We start from the raw sequence: 22,483 nt of genomic DNA, 5'->3' as shown, positions 1-22,483 counted from the left end.
TTGACAAGCATTTTGTGTATTAGAAGGGCAAGTGCTATGACGTTGTCAGTGGTTCTGACATTTTTACGGAACCCGGTCTTAAAGCATGGTATTATATTTGCTTGAGTATCCCAATCCTGTAGGTCTTGCATGTTCAATGGGGCAAAAGAAATTGTGTCTAAATCAATCAGGGCGATCAGTCTGTAATTTCCTTAGTCGCCCCCTGTTCTCTTTTTTGTGGATGGGGACTATATGCGCCCCCTGCCACGATGTAGGAACCAAGCTGGATAGTAAACTATTATCAAAGTTACTGCTCATTGCATTGACCCAGAATTGTGACAAGACTTTGAAGATTGCCATAAGCAGGCCACTCGTCCCTGGAGCTCCATTGCTCCTCCCTTTGACAATATTCTTTTCCAAGACTGATGACAAAATACTGAAGGAGGTAGAGTATGTTTCAGCATTCGACAGTTGGATGCAGTGCAGCATTGTTAGGGTTTTCTTGAATGCCGCAAAAAGTGTTTCTGAGACCGCCTCATTGGTTCTGTACAAACTGGCAACCTAAGTCTCTCACATAGTGCTATGCAGTTGATTAACCCTCAGGGGCATGTTTGGGCAGTGAGAGAATTCACCCCTTGCAAGAGCTGTCAGCTTTTATCTAGCATGCCAGTTTTAGATATGTAAGTCCAAATGCGTTCGTTCACTGCTTGGTAATCTTCCCAACTAGTTTTTTGTAGTGTTTCTGTAGCTCGGTAAGTTCAGTCTTACGCTGTTTGACATCTTGACTTTCCTTAGAGACTAATCTGGTCAATTACCAACCTTCCTCTTTTTGTTCCAAAACTGATTGAGTACCATGATGTCACACTGTTTGCACATCGAGCTCCTTAGCTCCAAGCAAATATTTGATATTGCTCTGTCCCAGGTTAGCAAACTGAAGGGCGGATTGTCAATAGCGATCGTGTTTAGGTCATTTGAGCAGTCGTCCCCGAAGCAATTCCACCAAATGGCCAGCTGATTTTCGACATTAGAGGACCAGCTGATTCAGTCTGTCCTTGAAGAAACAAGTCTACCTCCTATCCGAGTTGCACACTTGATCTTATAGCCATGAATCAACAGTGCTGACTTCTGCAAGATCTGACCACTTTCTAGCCAGTGATTTTTTTGAATTTCCAGAAGCTAGTTCAAAAGCGGCAATGATAAAAAAGTATAGTTCAGCACATCACATATAGTCTAGATCAGCACAGAGCTTTGTAATTTAACATTGCACATTGGTAAACATCAACGAGAGGATGTGTTACTCTAGTTGTCTGTAGCATCTCTCAGAAACTCCTGGCAGAAAGGTACTCTGTTGTTGGTTCTTATCCATGAAACTTTCTATTTGATATGGGTGATGAAATAAAAATAATTTTTAAATGTATCTTTCAAAGTATTAGTGTATTTTGTCTCTTCCACAAATCCTTCACATTACTTGTCATCTGAATGCTGTAGCAATGGGGCCTGGGTTTGTTTAGTGAGAAGCGCGGACAATGATATGCTCAATGATGTGTTTAATGTTTCATACTCCAGATCCCTTCGGAATAGTTTAGAAGTATATCTTCAAACAGTCACACCACCTTGACTTATTTCGATGACCCCAAACCACAAATCTATTTGTAAGCACAGCTTTAACCGTTTCCTTCCCCTTTTCTCCCCCCTTTCTTACCTAGCTCTACATCTTATAACTTTGTATCTGCCCTTAATATTCGGTGGACAGTTTGAGTTGTTCTAGTGCGATATATTAATCATATCAGTCTTGCACATTGTTTTGTCTTTATGGTTTAATTGTTCCGTTTTTGAGAAACTTCATTAAAATGTATTGAGATTGAAAGAATGCTGTCGACATCTCCTTGGTGTTCGTTTCTGGTGCAATGGATTAAACAAATCCACATAGTATAATCTGTTGTTCACGTCTACCCCAACATGTTTAGTTTCATCGACTTTCTTTGACATCATTGTTCTTTCCTTATTTTTTTGTAGCTCAATGACATTATAGATGGCACAGCAGGGACCTTTATGCAAATCTACTTCCTGCTGCACGACATGCCATTATTTTTAAGGCCCCACAGGCACTGGAAAGACAGCTATGGCAAACAGCTTCCTGCAACAGTTACCTCATGAAAAATATGTTACATGTCAAATTACCTTCTCAGTGCGGACCACAGCTAATCAGACCCAGGACATCTTCCTAACCAAACTTGAAAGGTACGCAGAGTTGTAATTAAAATCAAGTATGTAATTTTGACTTAGTGTATTCCGCAGAGGTTGCCCACAAAATAATATCAATCCTGTGGATTCCTTGTCTGACAGAGTAAATGAAAGCTGATTTGTTTAGCCCTGTACTGTTGATTACCAATGCAACTGCAGTTTAATTGTTGTTGACAAACAAAGTGATTTATGTGGGTGCAATACAATGGCGCGCAATCAAGAATTCCGGAATCTCCTTCAATTTCTTTCATAAAACGATACCGTAGGAGAAAGAACTGGCAGCTTGTCATGGGCATTCTCGAGTCCAAAGCATATTAAACTGAATCATCAGATTGTGTCTCGACTGGTACAGAAAGTGCCATCTGTTAAAGAAAAAAAATTGAGCAGTACTCGACAGACCTGCCAACTCTGGCAGAGCGAAAGGATCAAGCGGAATAATGCGATTGTCCGGGGGATTCGCCCTCGCTGCCGTATGGAAGGTCCTGCATTTTTAACGCCTCACGTGGCAGAAGGACAAGTCAAATGCTAATTGGCAGCCTTGAAGACAGCGCCTGGTCCAGGCGGGACTTAACAGGCTGCGCACGTTCTCGTCACATTCGGGAAATAGTTTGGAGCCTGCCTTAGAAAGGCACAGCAAGCAGCTCCCAAAAACAAGGATAATGCATTTAAAAGTGAGTGCCACTGTTTTACGTTTTTATTGTTTCTGGTATTGTTTTTGGAACATTGTAATCAGGCGCATTGACAGGCGAAATGAACAAAGCCCAAAAGCCTCCTCCTACTGCTAAGGCCTAAAAAAAATAAAAAAATAAAAAAATCCTTCACTCTTTTACCTCTCTACTATCCTTTTCAATCGAAATTAACAGACTAACATGTTCACTTCTCAATTTCCATATTAAACTATACTAATATACTTCCCAAATAACTGAATAACATATCCACTACTCAAATTACTTCATATTTTTTACTGTACTAATTTTCAACAGTAATCCTTTATGGGTTCCGGAGTGGCATGCTACTCAGCAGAAAAGTGCCTCAACACCCATCAGGGTAACAAGTGCTATAGGAATGCAAATCTTTCTTCTCCTTTTATCCCTCCTTTAACCTTCTCACTCCAAGTAACTTTACTAATATGCACCACTGAAATTACTTCATATTTCACCATATTAATTCACCACTAATCCTTTGTAGGCTTCCTGAATTGCGTGCGTCAACAAGCGCTATATAAATACAAACCTTTGTCCTCCTCTATCCTTCTGCTATCATTCCAAATCCAATTAACTGACTAACCTATCCACCACTTAAAATGTACTTGCATGTTTTACTATACTAATTCAACACTAATCCTCTATGGGTCCCGGAGTACCGTGCTACTCGCCGAAAAAGCGCTTTGACACCTCCTCAGGGGTAGTAAGTGCTATATAAATGCAATTACAATACAGTACAATGCAGATGGTACATTTACACTTGAGCATATGAAATGGCCCCTGCCAACAAACAAACATGAGACTAGCTGACACACCGAGGTACCGCAATATCTGACGCCACCCTGGATGAGATTGTTAACTTTCACGTGGTTCCTCTGTAGTTATTCAGAGTATTGACGAGAACAGAAGGGGAGAGAACATACACAATTGTGCAAACAGTAGCTCTCAAGCAATGTCATCATATTAATTGGGCAGTGGATGAAATGCAGCTGCTTTTATGTGCTGCTAAACTCTAATCACATTTTCCGTGAGTCATACCACCATCTGAAAGATATTGTTGAAGAGACGTTTTTACAGCAAGGAGACAAAAACCTCCACCTACCAGGAGTGGCAGCGGGCACAATAGGACTGTGTTAATTTCACTGGCCTCCAGAGCCCGGGTAACAAAAATGTGGCTTGCTCAAGAGTGGCTAATACATTTACACTTGTAGCACGAATGAGGCAAGCTTTTCAATGCAGTTTCTTTAAATATGGAAACCCCAGAACTTTTCACGTCAGACCAGGTAAACACCCATATCTACTAATGCATGCTAAGTCCATGCGGCTGATTCACTGGCTGTACTACATTGAACTGATTTGAAAAGAGTTTGTACCGCGCATGGCTGCCCCAGCAACAGGGCGCCCCAGCGCATTCAAGTACCGAATTACTAGAGAGCGTTTAAAGGGGAGACATTATGCTAGGAACAGCCAGGTCTTCATGGCTTTACGGAACGTCAGATGGTTCTGAATCCCTCTGATGGAGACTGGGAGTGAATTCCACAGTCTGGCTGCTAAAACTTTGAATAAACGCCCACTAGCTCTAACTCTTTTGAAACGGGGGGTGCAAGCCAGTACTTGGTCCCCTGAACGCAGGAATCGCCTTAGGGTATAGAGCATTAGCAGACCTGCCATAACCGGGGGTGCTTGCTGGGTGATAATCTTGTGGGCAACACACAGTGTTTTAAACAGGATTCTTTTTTCTACTGGCAGCCAGTGTAGCTTGGGTAGAAAGTTGGACACTGAGCAGGATTTTGGCAGCACCAGAAGAGTGCGGGCTGCCGCATTTTGTATTCTTTGTATTCTTTGTAGCCGTTGAACACTAGATTTGTCTGCTCCCAGGAATAAAATATTTCCATAGTTCAGCCTGGACAAAATTGTGGCCTGGATAAAAGTCTGGCGGATTTTGAGGTAGAAGATATTTTCCAATACAACACACTGCAAGGACAGGGCTTTAGAGGGCATGCACAGAGTAGAATTGACAATTTGAGTGATAAGTGAGGAGTGGGACATTCAATAAATTGCATTGAAAAACATTCCTTGTTTATCAGTGCACATCCTCAGCTCAGACGCAGACGAAAGGAAGTGGTGCCACAGTGAACGATCTATGTCCTAATAGAATTACAGACAGGGCAGCCTTTAAGTAGTGCTAGTCAATTCAATTCTAGCTAATTGTCTATACTGTTAATTTGGTTATTTCTTTAGGGTAAACAGCTAGCATTATTGACTGTATCCACAGCTATCAAAGTTTAGAGACTGAGAAAGGTTGAACGTCTCACTCAAGTCCATAAAGGCATGCAACAGGTATTTCCAAGATATGGTTTATTGTCTAGAGGACTACATCAAACCACACAGTTCAAAATATGCTCTTCATAAGGATTATGTTAGATTGTAATGAAAAACAACATAAAGGATAGATTGTCTGTGATTTCAGCAAGAGTTTTGAAGTGTTCTCTAAATGATTTCCAAGTTTATGACTTAATGCAATTATCCTCGAAAATAATTACATGTCCACTTCCACATGAAGAGGTACCACTGTCAAGATATATCTTTGGTAAGCCCACAGAAGGTATTTAGCCATGGACATAAAACCAGGTGCAACAGGCCTATGCATGCCAATAGCTCTATCCTGTTCATATCAACCCAAAAGGGGCCAGCAGCTTTGCATTATAGGTCCTCCCGAACAGTGCAATTAGAGACTCTTCATTTTATACTATTAATTTTATACTCAACCCTTAATAAAAACTTTGTGAAGTGATATTTTAAAGATTGTATCAGTTGAAATAAAACATGCAAGAATGACTTGCTGGCAGGAGCAAATACCACTTTGGTTGAAGGCCACCCTCAGGTTCTCTCCTACCCGACAGAAGCGCTCAGCAGATGCATAACAGATTGATTAGGGGTTATTAGAAATGGGGGTCTCTAGTTGGCAAAGGTAGGCACCTATGTCCAAATAGGGACCCTTGTTCCAAGTCAGGTTAAGGGGGATACACACTTTCGATAACCCATGCTCACCCCCTGGGTAGCTAGGCACGAGCAGACAAATTTACCCGAAAGGCAATGTGTAATGTATTTGTTCTCAAAAAACAGTAATACAGTGATAACACCACAAACGGATACCACGCTAGTTTAGAAAAATAAAGTATCTTTATCTACACTCCCCAAAACCAAAACTACAAAAATCTAACATACATGGAATGAGAATATCACTTTAAAAAGGTTTCAAACAACTTGATACATAGAAAACTATGGATGCGTGATTTCTCACAAACTACCTGTAGATGCGCAAAATTCACAAAGCCAAACAGCCCCAGAGATGAGAAGCATTGAAAACAAAGAGATGCGTTAGTTCTTGAGACCTTGGGGGGTGATGTAACTGTTCTGCTGCACGCAGGAGAAGTGATGGGTCAAATTCAGTCTGTAGGGGGAAGTGATGTGTCGACTCTAAAGCAATTATGGTCTGTGAGGGATTCGTCGGGAAAACTTGTCACATAGGTGCCATGCTTGAAAATCCGGGATGCATCTGCAATCAATGCACCGGCGATGTGTCAGTTCTTGCAGCCGCGACAGGCGCTGCGTCGGTTCTGAAGCGGCACAGTGAGGCGTGGAGATTCTTCTCACATGGCTGTGCTGCATCGGAAAAACAGCAGCAAGAAGAGCTATGCGTCAATTTCTTCAGTTCTTCTTTTCTTCCAGCTTCAAGCAGCAGGCACAACCTCCAGAGGCCCACAACTGGAATAGGCACCTCCTGGCAGATCAGACCTCTCAGCAACAGAGTACAGGGGAGCTGGGGTTGAAGTCTTTGTGTCCCGAGACTTCAGAACAGGATCCAAGCACAAACAGACCCTTGGAGATTTTTCTTCAAGCAGGTTCACAGCAGAGTTCCAGTCTTTGTCCTTTTCTTGGCAGAAACAGCAACTGCAGGCCAACCCCATATAGCACACATCAAAGGAGGAATATTCCTCCTCACAGCTCTTCAGCTCTTTTCCTTGGCAAACTTTTCTCATGAGTCTAGAAGTGATCTAAACTTCTGGGGTGTTAAGGTCTACTACTTATTCCTCCTTTTGTCTTTGTTTTCTTTGTGCAAGGGTCTCTGAGCTCAGTCTTAACCAGTTCTGTCCTCACTGGTGCAGTATGACCCCTGGGGTGGAGACGGCATTGAGCAAAGGAGACAGGCCCTATTCAAGTGCAAGGAAATCTCCTCCCACCACTCTAAATTCCGCCAAGGTCTATTTATCTCAGCCAAGAGTCATAGAGGAAGGGCCAGGCACACCTCAACCCCCCAGTGGCTGTCTGCAGTGAACGCACATCCCCAGCTCCTGTCACTCCAAAACCAGACAGTCAATCCACAAACAGGCAGAGGAACACAGAATAGTTAAATAAGAAAATGCCTACTTTCTAAAAGTGACATTTTCAAATACACCATTTTCAAAACCATCTTTACTAAAAGATGTGTTATTAAATTCTGAGTTTGGAGAGCCTAAACTTTATTTCTCTATATTGTCCCAATGGAAAATTATACTTGTAAGATGTTACAAAGTATTTCTTATTCTATCCTATGGGACAGATAGTGAAAACAAATTGTCAGTATTTCACTAGCAGGACATGCCACACACACCAGTATATGTCCTACCTTTCACATACACTGCATCCTGCCTAGGGGGTACATTGGGCCTACCGTGCGATGCCTTACATTTAAGAAAAGGAAAGTTAAGTGCCTGGCAAGTGGGTGCACTTGTCAGGTCAACATGGCAGTTAACAAACTGCACACAGACGCTGCAGTGGCAGATATGAGATACCTTTTAAAGGCTAATCATGTGTGTGGCATAAACAGTGCTGCAGGCCCACTAGTAGCATTTGATTTACAGGCCCTGACACACTCAGTGCACTTTACTAGGGGCTTACCAGTAAATCAAATATGCCAGTTAGGGAGAACAATTTGTAATCACAATTTACACAGGGAGCACTTGCACTTTGTCACTGATTAGCAGTGGCAGAGTGCCCAAAGCATCTAAGCCAGCAAAAACTAAATCCAGCACAGCATTAAAATTGATGTGGTAGTCTTATCATGCCTAATTTGTTTTGACCCCAGTGTTCCCTGCTAGAAGGAGCTGGTATCATAGTTGGATCATTTTAAGGGCAGTGGTCTGGTGTGCTGCGGCCACTGTTAACTTTAGATGTAGTGACCTGGTTCAGAATATTGTACTTTGCATTGCTTTTGTACATGGCTGGTCCTGATTTATTTTGTGAGAGTCTTTATTTTGCCCATAATGCATTCTGGCTGTTGACATAAATCTTGTGAACTTTGGCCTGGTTCCTCTTTGGGCTAGACGGCCCACCTGTGAACGTGGGATGCAGGTTTTGACTAGCTGTAGAATATCATTTATCTTTTGTTCCCAGCTTTCTGCTGTCTTTTTCATTGTCTGTTTGTTGATGGTTGGACTGGATCTTCTTTTAATGTGGATACATCCATGTCAGTTTGTTTTAGAAGAATATTAACCACTTTTATGCTTGGGCTTGAACTTAAGTCAGCTGGGGAAGGAAGGGTAAAAACTGTATTGAGTTGTTGTCAGACACTATACACGGGTGAGTAAAACTTGCTTCGCTTGGATTGATTGGGGTAGGAAGACCTACCACTCCATCATTTGTAGGAATGATCGCAGCAACAGGATCTTTACGGAAGGAACATTGTAGGACGTTTTATGTTCTCTTTTCAAACAGCAAGTGGGGCGATAAGACGCTGGATTTCCTTGGCCAATTTTGTTTTTGTGTGTTTTAGCACTGAGGGAATTTGGTATTTCTGGTTCCTGCGTGTGTATAGTTTTGGAGATGCTCTAACTTTTCTTGATCTCATAATTTGCCTTAACAGATATTTGGTGCCAGCAATGTTAGTATGAATTGGTATGGTTTTCCATTAAGGACTCTATTGTGTGTTCATAAAAACTGGACAGAAGGTTGTGTGGGAAAGTTAAGAGGTTATGAACACTGAATTGTTTAGGTAACAGTTGATGCTGTGTGAACTGCACAGGACTGGGCTGTGCTGACACTCATTGGAATAAAGGCATGTAGTGTAGATGGTTTAGTTTAGTAGTGGACTGGTCACAACCCCTACTGCCCCCAAGATTTATGTCCCAGGGACCGGGGAAGCAGGTGCTGTAGACAGCTGGAGAGAGCAGACGGTGGATATGCAGTAATCAAATTGGCACTGATGAGGCAGAATCAGGAGGCAGGGGATGAGAAGGTGTAAACGTATGGAGGTACAGGGTGATGATCAGAGATGATGGTAGTGAGAGAGCTGGAAGACTGACCATGCAGAAGCCAAGCAACTTGAGGTGGTGAGGAGACAGACTGCATGAGTGCCAGGCACCTGGCACCCTAGGTGTAGGCCTGTGCCAGAACTCAGCCTGCCACTAAAGCGCACTGGTGAACATACCCTGCCATGCCTGGTGTGCTTCCCTCTTGCACAGGTCTCTCAACCTGCTCACTCCTAGCTGATGCTGATGCTCATACAATGCTGGCCCTATATTGCTTATCTAACTTACCATATGGCCTCCTGGCTCCTTTGGAGAGTACGGGGCTTCAGACTTCGGTTAGCTTCCAATGGCAGCCTTTCAGGTGGTGGTAATTCTTGGGTACAAGATGGGCTTAGTGGGAGCCTGAAGGGTGCAAAGGTGGGAGGGCCGAGGTCTGAAGGTGGTGGTGAGTGGCTAATGGCAATCAGCGTCTCTGGTGTCTATGTGCCATTCCCCTCCTATTTTCCTTCTCTTGGGTGCTGCCACACAACACCACCCCAGGTCCACAGCCCGGGTAGACAGGTAGCAGTAGTTTAACGCCTCTGTGCTATTTTCCTCCTCCTGGCTGCTGGGCCACTGCGCTTCTCTGCTCTGTTCCACAAGCCTCAGCCCCACCTCTACCAACCTCTGTATTCCGAGCTTGCTTTGAACTTGCTCCGATTTGCGCACTCACAGAGCAATGGCAGATAAACAAGCATTTGTAATGCAATAGGTCTTGCATTTGCAAGAGTTTGAGCTATTGGCATTGTAAATGATATTGCCTTTTATTTATGTGTTTACAAAACCTGCAATGACCTCCATACTCATAATTGGCCTCTAAGCTCTATTTTCTCTGCAGACTCTAGAGCTCGGCATCTGCCTTACTAGTTACCATTCTGAGGTTTTGCCGTGTAAGATGTGGAAGTCCGCTCCATCATGGTTGTGGCTGGTGGTGAATGGAATTGGCTCCCCCTCCCTCTCTCCTCAATTTCTCATGAACTATCCTTCTGGAAAAGCCCTAAAAACCCATCTCTTCTCAATAAAGTAGCTCGGTCACCTGATCTTCCTTACTTTTCAGCCATCAGTGGAAGGATACTTCTTCGAGTAGCCGTGTTCTTTACAAAACATCCTAATTAATAAATGATTTAATTCCTTCATTCAGTCATCCCCATTTTTTGGAGGGAGGTTAGGAATGTTGTCTGTGCAGAACACAAAGAATTTAAATAGTTGAAAGCACTTGACACAAGGTGGATAGTGTGATTCTTTGTCATGATTTCTTATGTTATTATTACCACCTATTTATGTACATATCTCAGGCATTCTTCTTAAAGCTACAGTGATTTCAACAGGGCTTGTAGAAGAATCACAGATATATATTGTACCTTTTTTATGGTAAAATATCTTGATTGCTAAATACCTACCATTGAGACACATACAGAGGGCCTTAGAACAAGTTTGGCAGTCTGTGAACTGTCGTAACGGTAGTCCGGCCGTTGCAATCTCGACGGTCTAACTGCCTTATTAGGAGATAGGCAGATTGTGTTTCCAAAAACTGTGACTGAATAGCCAACGCAGCCAGCACACCGCCGACCGCCGGAGTTGCGGTCGGGGTAAGACAGATGCCATAGGGCAGTACTGAGGAGCTCCACCGCCATCCGTTTTACAAGTTGGGTTTCCGATGAGCCAACTACGGTGGTCTTACTGCAAGCTTCGAGATGGTGGTAATGAAGAATTTGGGGCGCATACTCACCCCTCTCCTGTTCTTCCAGGAAGAATTCAACATGGATCCCTTTCTCTACATCCTTTCTTCACAGCAGCATCTTCCACCTGAAGAATACAACCCTGTTTGGGGCGATCTACAGGTGAGTCCTTTTTGTACCATATATCCTTTGCTGATCTGGTCCATATGGACTGGACTTTGGCAATGGATAGGTAGTATTTTTCATACATGTACCATGCTTATGTAAACATTAGACACATGCAGCTGAAATGTACACACATGCATCGATAGATACAGAAAACCATTTCCCATCGCCGTGAGACCGCTGCAGCCACACCGCGGGCCCCACAGTCAGCTTGTAATACGGTGGTCTAAAGACTGCCAGCACTGTGGGCTGCTGGTGATTGCAGACACGGTTTTCGGGCGGTCGAACCACCAAACTCGTAATCAGGCCTTTAATAAACATGAAACTTGCAATACTGTTCTGCAGGGCTGTTTTTAATTTAAAGAAAGGAAGTCAATTGCTGCACAATTTGCCCTTCTTTCCCACATAGTTTCCTCAATCCTCCCACATAATTAGATACTCCACTGCCTCATAATTCTAGTGGCACTAAATTTAACTGACGTTATATTATTATTGCTCAAGGCGTCTAGTCAAAACTGTATTTCCCTGTTTGAGGTAGTAGACTAGGATTTATAATTAGGCATTGGATTGCTGATAAATGGCATGTTTTCAAGGCATCTGAGGGTGAATTTATACTCTATGAACCCCAGTGAACGTCATGTACATAGTCAGTGGATATCCTGAAAATTAGCAATCGTCATTCTCGTTTACCTATGTGGCTACTTCTGAATTTGGCAATAAGAAGATTTACATTCCCTGAAATACACACACAAAAAATCTTCTCTATTCTCATATGCGGTCAAGAGCATCAAACAGAATGTCAACATGCCAAGTTCAAGAGACGAAAAATAATCAACATGTGGCCTTTACAAGCGGCTGCAAGGTGTGATCGTTTTTTGCGCCTTTCAATCCACTATAAACGCACTGTTTCTATGAGGCTTCCATCAAAATCTTTCTTACAGGTCAGAGCCTGCTTGAAGACTTACCGATGAGTCTGACCCTTGTCCAACTTGCAGTGTGCCATTTTGTTTTCTTCTAATTCGACCTGTGCCACGTGCCATTTGTTGAGTGATGTTTGATACTAACCGTACGTATACACATTTATTAGCATGAAATAACAGTGCCGTTAATCTCCTCATTTTGCAACTGACAAACGATAGCAATAACTTCTGTTGCCTGACCTGTTCACTTTACACTTTGTACTCATAAACATTTATAGTGGGAAACATTGATCTTTTTCGTAGACAATTTCACTTGTCTGTTTAGAGAGCAGCAAAAGCTCTGAGCCTACCAAGCGTCTCAGTTTTAAAGAGCGGCACCACTTCCTTAGGGCAAAATCCAGATCTTGAGCCCATATCGCAATATATAATTTATCCAGCGAGCTGAGGCAAGCGGAGTGGCCAATGTGAGCTTGAAATTGAGACGTTTCGCTGCATTTTGTGTTTCAGCGATTCAACAATACTTGATCTTCTTAGATATAACTATCACTAAAGCAATGACAATATCACAGCAAAGGTACACTTACTAGGAGAATATTTCCAACGTAAACTTTGAGGGGAGTAGCTCTAAAGTTATCCATGCACACACATTATTGTTACAAGGGTGGCATTGGTACATTATTCCAGGAACAGCCCTCCGTCTGTCTCGTTACATTTGAGGTGCTGGGATTGGGAGCATCAGCGTACACTGTAAATCTGTGCTCCAGATCACAGGTACCTCCAGAGTTTGTCCGTCTTGTCCACCACACTATGATAGCGTGGCAGGGTCGACTCTGGCTACTGAGAAACAGGTAAAAAAAACAGACACTTTAGCATACCCGACTAAAAGCTCCTGTACCCAAATTGTTAATAAACAATACATTTATTAGGGGGCTGTAACACCCCAACACCCCAAACAGCCCCCCTGAAGCTTCGTTCCTGATATTTTAACAAATCCAAAATGCATTGCCTGTTTACAAAGCTTGTAAATGTACTAACTAACTCTTAACATCCTTTGGCAGTGCCCAGTACCCCACCTGAGAAGATTGTAGTCTGTAACTGAACTCTGTTCTGGAGGGAGGGGACCTGGAGAACATATGAGCCCCATATTAGGCCATATTAGCCCCATATTGGCCCATCATAACCCCGTTGCGGCAATTGTTTACAAACTTTGTCCCAATCACTGTAGCTGTGGGTTTGGTCGTGCAATGTTCTTAAAGGGCAGGCCTTTCTAATGATTTCCCCATTTGTAGACAGGACTATACAAACGAAAAGAGTCTTGTATTGAATGTATTAGTGGGCAGTGTTGGTAACTGCATTGTTTGCATCCATCCCTTTCCTTGTACACCCTGCAGAGATGACTCAGTTTCCTCAAAGCTGGTTCTGCACTTGAACATGGTTTGTGAGGTGCCAGTGTCGCTCGTCCTCCCTGGGAGAATGGCCACAAAGGCATGGGGGAGGTGGGTGCCTGTTCTTAGAGGAGCAGGTTCGCAGTCTCCCTTCTTGCCCCATTTTGGCCATGCAGAGGTTTGTGCAAACTGCAAGCTTCTAGGGGGGAACACTGAGGTTTGCTTGGGTATTGGCTCCAAGGCCAGTTTCTGCATAGTAGTGTTGTTAGGAGCAGTGGAGAGAGGATGAGGATGCCATGACCACATTTAAGACTAAAAGGAACAGTGGTCCAGAGCACTTTCAAAGATAAACATAATAGATTCTATACAGACCATAGTAGGCTGCTGTTAGATTGTCCATGCCCAGCCGGACATGGAGTTTATTAATATATAATGATCAAGGAATTTGTAACATTTCAATTTAGAAACAAGGTTTCAAAAAATGACGGGCACAATCCTGTGCTTAACTCAGAACAGAAAGTAAAGTGAGATATAGTTGGTAGAGAAGAGACGAGATTTTCAGGCAAAGAAGAGTAGAGCAAACTGGTGCACTTTTAGAATCAATATTTGCAAGTGTATACCAGAGTAGTACATACAGAAATTAATACAAAAAATAGTGAAACGGTATGACTACTTAAAAAGGTCGACGTTTCGATCCCACGCTCTAAATTACATAGGGATCATCATCAGGACTTTATAAAATTACTGTGCCTGGTTTGAACATTGATGCGCCTGTGTGGGAAGGGAACGGGGAAAGAGAAAAAAACGATTTACAATTAGTTATTGGCTGTAGAGTTTAAGGAAGAGAGACATCAGTGTGCGCCCTAAAAACAATTACTTTACGTTATACTCGGAATCGCAGTGAGTCTAAACATTTTTTAAAAAATTAGTGACATTGGGCATGGATTGGTGACTAAGGGTTGGATCCGGCAAATTGGGGTGAACGTGATAACTGGAGGGGTGACTCAGGCGACATGTAGGTGATCGCAAGGGATACGGTGACTGAGCAATTACCTCTGGGCTGTGTGGTGGGCTCAGATTGGTACCGAAGTGAACGGTAGTGCGGTCCGCAACTCGTATAATTGGAGGAGTATTTTGCTTCACTTCCGAGGTAGGGTATAAAATCGGCACGACCCGGTGTTTCTGTTGGAAATAGACAATATCAAAATTTTGCGCTGGTAACAACAACCCGCGGGGAGAAGGCAAGAGGGTTTACCTTTTGAATCCAAATGATTCAATTCCGGAGTGGTGAGGAACCGGAATGGGAGTGGCGGCACGAGTGCTGCGTGGTTTCTGTGGAAAAACCACATCATAAATTTGTGGAGGAAAGGGGTGAATTTGCATGCGCGTGGTGAGAAATAATAATTACCCGTACCCGGAGGGCGGTTCGCAGATGGACGATGTGAACAAGGGCACAATGGTCCTGTAGTTGGGGGCAGCGGTCCTTCAATAGTTAGATCCGCTATATGGGGTGGAAGGAGGGTTATAGTTGGAATTGCAACCAGTGGCATAAAGCGGAATTGTCACTGGAAGGGGCTGGAGACTTACCAGGCTAGCGGAACGATGTCCGTCGGGAATGTACACGCTGGCACGACCGTTTACTGCACTGAGGCTTGAGGAGCCATGACAGTTACAACGTGCAGTATCGAGATCATGTGACCGGTGTGGGCGGGGCAATCAAGCCGTGAGTGCAAGTGAAAATGACTGTCCAAAGTGGCGGCCATTTTGGAGTGGTGGTAGGGAAGGGGAGTGTCATGCAGCAAAGTAGTGACATTTATTCCAGTGTACCATTAGAATAATGCAAATAACGCGGCAATTGACACAGAAGTACATTTTCATTTTGGGGGCATTGTCCTGTTTGCTTCAGGAATTGTATTCGGTTAAGCAAAGTTCGTAGTTATATTAGAGTAGTCCAATCCTCGCTTTTGTTGAGCCCAGTCCTTATGGTGTCAAATTGGATTATACTTTTCAGTTCCTCACGATTTAACATCTGGGTTAGGTTGCCACCTCTTTGTGGTAGTTTGATCAACTTCAGAATAGTCCATCTGATATCATCTTCATTGTGGTTTGCTTCCGAAAAGTGTTCCACCAGTGGCGCATTTGGAGTTCTGCACCTGATGCGGCTCCTGTGTTGGCAAATGCGAGTCTTGGCCTTTTGGGTTGTCTGACCAATGTACATTTTAGGACAAGGGCACAATATTGCATATATAACATTATTGCTGTAACAGTTAGTGAGGAATTTCATAGCAACAGTACATCCTTTGTGAGTGAACTCTCTACCTTCCATAGTAAACTGACATACATTACATGCACCACATTTTATGTGACCAATTACAGGGGGAAGGCCCCAAGTGGATTCAATTGTAGAGTGCAGAGGTGGAGCCGGGAGTGCAGCCCTGACCAGATGGTCTCTTAAATTCTTGCTTTTACGGAATGCGGATAGTGGTCTTTCCAGGTTAATGCTGCCAGCATTGATTGTTGGCCAGTGTTTCAGAATGGATTTTCTAATTCTGTGTGACACTGGAGAGAACGTGGTGACGCATGCTATTCTCTCCTTTTTTTCACGAGTTTTAGGTGTCAACAATACCTCACGTGGGCAGTACCATGCCCGTTTAGTGGCTGTTTTGACCAGTCTACGTGGATACCCACGATTTCTCAGTTTGTTTGCCAAGACATTTGCTTCCTTAAAGTAGTCTGTTTTAGATGAACAATTGCGTCTGATTCGCAGAAATTGGGAGTAGGGAAGGGAGTCTTTGAGGGCCCTCGGGTGATTGCTCTGGTTGCTAAGGAGCGTGTTACGTTCTGTGGGTTTTCTGTAGAGCCTAGTTAGAAGTTCACCTTCCTCATGGTAAACTGTGAGATCTAGGAAGTCAATTTGGGCTTTGTCATAGGTCAGGGTAAATTTAAGGTCAACACAGTTGCTATTGACCCAGTGTAAGAATTGGTGTAGCATGGCTACATCGAGATTCCAAATAACAAAAATATCATCGATGTAGCGGCGCCATAACCTGATCCCTTCGCAAAATGGGTTGCCATCTGTGAGGATTGTGCCAGTCTCCAGGGCGTCCATGAAAAGAATAGCCAGGTTGGGGGCAAAAATAGCCCCCATGGACGTGCCCTTGATCTGTTGATAATAGACATTATCAAAGATGAAGAAATTCTTGGAGAGGCAAAGTTCTAATAGTTGTAAGATGAACAGTGTAGGTACCCTGTGAGGGCGTGGGCGCGAGTCAAGGGTTTTTTGTATGACTAGGAGAGCCACCGTCTGGGGAATGTTTGTGTAGAGCGACTCTACATCCATGGTACACAGGGTGTCTTTGGTGGGATCAAAGGGCAGATGTTCGATTAGATTAATCATCGGCATGCTGTCACGTATGTAACAGGCAGTGAGGGGCACGAAATCTTTAATAAAGAAATCAACATAGGCTCCTAGTGGCTCTAGAATTGATCCACAGGCGGACACGATGGGTCTGCCGGGGGGATTTGTGAGATTTTTGTGAACTTTGGGCAGAGTGTAAATGACAGGCAAACGGGGAGTCTTCACATTTAGGTAGTTAAATTCTTTTTTTTTTCTTTTTTACTCAGAAAACCTTCTTTGCAGGCATCTGTGGTTAGTTTGAAAATGGTTTCCTGAATATCTTTAGTTGGATTTCTGGGCAATCTTTGATAATGATCTGTGTTATTGAGTTGCCTCAAGATTTCAGCTTTATAGGAATCCAGGTTTTGGAGGACAATACCACCACCCTTGTCCGCGCTTTTAATTATCAAAGAGGGATTATTTTTCAATGTGTCTATAGCCTCCTTTTCTTGGCGTGTGATATTATAGGGAATGAATCGCTTTTTATTTTCCAAGTCATGTAGATCTTTCAATACTAGTTTCTCGAATGTTATAATTTCCGAGGGGATCATTCCAGCCAGTGGTAAGAATGTAGATGGAGGGCGGAAAGGTGCAATGGAATTAATTATTGGAGAGGGATGAAGTTGAAAGAAGGTCTTAAGGCGGACAAGCCTGAAAAACCTCAATAGTTCCGTTTGAAGGTCCATGAAATTAGGACGAATTGTAGGGACAAAAGACAAACCTTTTTTGAGGAGTTCTAATTCTGAGGATTCGAGATTATGATTGGAAAGGTTAAAAATGGGAATTATTTCAGAAGGGTGTTCTGTCTGAAGGCACATGGTAGAATCTGAGGCGTCAGTGTCCCTCACCACTGATAGAAATTGTTTCTGGTTCTGCGTTCTCCTGGAGGGTTGAACCAACGCTGTGGTTTCTTGACCCTGCCTCTCTGGGGGGTGTTTGTCTGGCCTCTGCCTAAAAATTACTCTGAGCTGGCCCTCCCCGTCTAGAGGTACTGGCCTCCTCCCCTGGATCCGAGCTCACTGAGGAGTCTGCTGATGTATCAGAGAACCCAACCAGGTTCTGGCGTTTGTTGTAGCGGCCCCAAGGTCTTCTATTCTGGGGATTGACATTTGCTCTATTGGTGTAGAAATCCTTCTGCAGGTAAGGATATGTATTTTCAATGTTATAGGACTTAATGTCTTTTTTCACTTTGTTGGATTTTTTATTTTGCTCAATGCGGTGGAACTCATTACAATCAGCTGTGAGGTCTGAATCGTTGATCTGTTTGAGTAGATCAGTTATTTCTACTTCTAGGCCTTTAAGAGTTTCGGTAGCTATGTCAATGCCCAGCACTAGCCAGTGCCTTGAGCAAGTGGTTCCAATGTAACTGAAGTTAGCTATATACTTTAGATTATCCGTGAAGATACCGGGTATATTGCGAACTTGAAGTCCTACTGGTATAATGTCGGCCTTTAGATAATCCGTGAGCATCAATATCATTAATTCAAGGCGTACCTGTTTCTTTTTAAGTTTCTCAAGCTGGTCTGGTAAAGAGGTATTAGTCAATGTGGGCGCATCTGTAGTGTTAGAGAGAAGAGAAGGGCGTGAGCAGAGATGTTTTATATAGTCATCTGTGTATAGGGGAGCATGGGCTGACATCTCTAAGTGAATAGGATTACAAGGGGAAGGGGTGGTGAGTTCTTTTGGGCACTAGGGTGGCCCTCCTCGTGTGACGAGGTTTGAAAGGTATATTGTTACCCCTGCAATCTAGCGATTGCACTCAAGTCTCTTAGAAAAACAAGGGGGGACCCTTAAGGTAGCTTTGGACCAAGGGTGCGAATCAATACTAAAAGGAACAGTGGTCCAGAGCACTTTCAAAGATAAACATAATAGATGCTATACAGACCATAGTAGGCTGCTGTTAGATTGTCCATGCCCAGCCGGACATGGAGTTTATTAATATATAATGATCAAGGAATTTGTAACATTTCAATTTAAAAACAAGGTTTCAAAAAATGACGGGCACAATCCTGTGCTTAACTCAGAACAGAAAGTAAAGTGAGATATAGTTGGTAGAGAAGAGACGAGATTTTCAGGCAAAGAAGAGTAGAGCAAACTGGTGCACTTTTAGAATCAATATTTGCAAGTGTATACCAGAGTAGTACATACAGAAATTAATACAAAAAATTGTGAAACGGTATGACTACTTAAAAAGGTCAACGTTTCGATCCCACGCTCTAAATTACATATCGATCATCATGAGGACTTTATAAAATTACTGTGCCTGGTTTGAACATTGATGCGCCTGTGTGGGAAGGGAACAGGGAAAGAGAGAAAAAAACGATTTACAATTAGTTATTGGCTGTAGAGTTTAAGGAAAAGAGACATCAGTGTGCGCCCTAAAAACAATTACTTTACGTTATACTCGGAATCGCAGTGAGTCTAAACATTTTTTTTAAAATTAGTGACATTGGGCATGGATTGGTGACTAAGGGTTGGATCCGGCAAATTGGGGTGAACGTGATAACTGGAGGGGTGACTCAGGCGACATGCAGGTGATCGCAAGGGATACGGTGACTGAGCAATTACCTCTGGGCTGTGTGGTGGGCTCAGATTGGTACCGAAGTGAACGGTAGTGCGGTCCGCAACTCGTACTACTCTGGTATACACTTGCAAATATTGATTCTAAAAGTGCACAAGTTGCTCTACTCTTCTTTGCCTGAAAATCTCGTCTCTTCTCTACCAACTATATCTCACTCTACTTTCTGTTCTGAGTTAAGCACAGGATTGTGCCCGTCATTTTTTGAAACCTTGTTTCTAAATTGAAATGTTACAAATTCCTTGATCATTATATATTAATAAACTCCATGTCCGGCTGGGCATGGACAATATAACAGCAGCCTACTATGGTCTGTATAGCATCTATTATGTTTATCTTTGAAAGTGCTCTGGACCACTGTTCCTTTTAGTATTGATTCGCACCCTTGGTCCAAAGCTACCTTAAGGGTCCCCCCTTGTTTTTCTAAGATGACCACATTTAAGGGCATAAGGGGTCAGGATGCCAAGTGGGAGATGGAGTCTTCAGACATTGATAGCAATGCCACTCCCCACCCCCGTGGTGTATCACAAATCTCCCAGTTTTTTTCATCCGACAGTTCATTGCACATCTCTTCTCTACATTAAATTGTGCTGTTTACACTTATCTCAGTTGGTGGTGCAATATGTGTGCTGCATTTATTCTGCAGCCTTCCTTCTTTTAATCTTCAGGACACTTTGTTATGCATTAGCCTTTTCCTGCTGTAGCTGAGATCCCCAGATTTGTGTTCCCCTTTTCAGCCTGGAATCATCACTACTGAAAGTGATCTCCCCTACCTTAGACCTCTGTGAAAGAAATGAACACTTGGAGAAACCCACTGAAGTTTAATACATGTTAGTGCAAAAATATAACACATGGCAAAAATATTCTAAGTGCAAATTTGCAGTGTTAATGATCCAGTGCTACTGCATTTTTTACCTTGTTTGATACATTTGCTATGAAGAACCAAGCAAAATATAGAACATCTGGTCAAACAGAAACTCAAGAGAGCTGCTAACGAGCAGGTGACCAGCTTTTCTATTGGGAAGAATCGGAAAAGTTGTTGGGAAGGCAATACAATAGGGGTACAGATTTATTTACTCAACTGTGGCTTTATGTGCAGATTGTCATACAGAATGGTGCATTATCTGTGCGTTTATGTGTGTGTCGTCTTGCTTCCTTTCTTACTGCCCTGGCAGGTGTGCTTTGTGATATTTGAAAGTTGGGCATCTGGTAATCCATCTCTTCAGTCCCCAAAGTATCTTGTCCAGGAAGTAAGATTGCAGTCACTGTACCTGCAGTGTTCCTATGTGTGAAGTGAACAACCTACATGTATGCAAGGTACAGTGCAAAATTACTCTTTATTGAATTGCCATCTGTTAAAATTGCTTCTCCAATTGTGGGGGAGTTTGGCACCACCAAGGCTGTATCCGTCCTATCCACAGAACAAACATGGGTTTCCTAAAGGATAAATACACATATCATTTTATCCCTCAATAATACCCATGTAATAATTGGACACTGTGAGAAAATACCCCTTTTTGCATAGTCATCAGCATTTTTTGCTCAATTTTATTGCTGGTGTTTAGACTCTTTACACTGGGGCACTCCTGTCCAGTTCCCAGTGTAAATGCACTAATCTCTAAAACATGTACAAATTGCCTATTCTTAATTGCCATATTTTAACTTTTCCTCAAGGCCATAGAGTATGGTGCAGGAATACATCAATGACATGGAAAGTTAAATATCACTTTTGAACTGCAACACCTACTGTGCAATCCAGTAGTTTGACAAGGGAAAATATGGCTCCTGGTCAACATTGTAGCCTAGCTGCTGGTTTAAACGTGCAGCTGACATGTCAAAATCACCCTTTATTTAGGAGGAAAAACTTTCCTTTCAAATGATAACAAGTCACCCTAAGCAGGCCTTGTAGCTCACAAGGTAGGGTGCATGGTATTTAAAAGTGGGACATTTTATAAATGTAATGTTACCATGTCCCTGCAGTGGCAAACCTCCAACAGCTATTTACATTGTTCTATATGAAATCTAGACTACACACCAAAATATTAATTATGCTTTGTCAGGTTTGGGAACAGCTAGAAAAATGCATTCAACCACTATTTATAACTATTTATTACAAATACAATCTAAAGTTAAAGTTAGAGTTCCAATAAATATTTAGGATATGCAACTGTTAGGAAGTTACCTTTTCCTACCTGAAACTCTTGTTGGATAATTTGCATTAGCCTAACAACAGCTGTCCAGATAGTGATTGACCTTAATGAGGTGATAACACCTTTTCCCCCCGTTGCAGGAGGGCCCAGGTACTTCATTAACTTATAAAGGGTCTACCCTTTCACAAGTGTATGCAAGCTGAGAACTGAGGGAAGGCAAACATTTGCCCCCAAGGCGCCCGCCTGCAAGGTTTGCTCTGAGCCCCGTGGGAGGGAAGCTACTCCCAGAACTGGTTTTGAGTGTCCACAAAGGAGGGGACTGCTCATTTTCCTGGCCACCCGAATGGTACACTACAACGTCTGTGTATAAAAGAGGAAAGGTTCCTCATCCTGAATTGAAGGAAACAGTTGCATTATGGGATTGTCTGCAGTAAGGCAAAGACAAACTGCTGGATAGTGGGTAGGGTTGCCCTGGGAACTTTGCCCCATTGGTTAGGCAGGAGCCAGAAGCTAGTGAAAACATAAATGTGGCACCTTAAGGCACCCACAACATAACATTTTCAGGACCTGTGGAAGAACAGAAGAAGAACTGAAACTTCACTTTGAATCTCTTATCTTAAACAGGCGATGGAATAAATTGACTGAGCATACAACGGACCAAGCCAGGAAGAGAGAGAGAAATATTTTGGGAGTTGAAGTGATGAAAGGTATAAGAAGTTCATATGATGATATCATTATTGTCGCTAGAGCAATTTATTAACAATAGGTATTAATCAGCTTCATGTTTCTTAATGTAAGAGACTTTTAAAACAATGGCTAAGGAACAATTTACATTGACGAGTACTCTGCAACCAACAGTAGCAATGTATCTGTGCAAGCTTCTATTGATCCGTCCAGCCATGAATTAAAAAATGCTAATTCAAACATTGCACCCGTTCCATATTTGGCGAATT

General features: G+C 42.8%; 1 long non-coding RNA gene across 1 annotated transcript; it reads left to right on the top strand.

Annotated features, from left to right (window-relative positions):
- Positions 1-2,109: 2,109 nt before the first annotated feature.
- Positions 2,110-22,280, top strand: LOC144821139 (uncharacterized). Its single transcript, XR_013608246.1, has 4 exons — positions 2,110-2,220; positions 11,005-11,097; positions 20,556-20,697; positions 22,155-22,280. It is a non-coding gene; the product is annotated as an uncharacterized LOC144821139 (long non-coding RNA).
- Positions 22,281-22,483: the final 203 nt, after the last annotated feature.

This window comes from Lissotriton helveticus, chromosome 1_1, assembly GCF_964261635.1.
Source record: "Lissotriton helveticus chromosome 1_1, aLisHel1.1, whole genome shotgun sequence".
NCBI lineage: Eukaryota > Metazoa > Chordata > Amphibia > Caudata > Salamandridae > Lissotriton > Lissotriton helveticus.
Note: the sequence above shows the minus strand (reverse complement) of the source record. Positions and strands in the feature narration are given on the sequence as shown.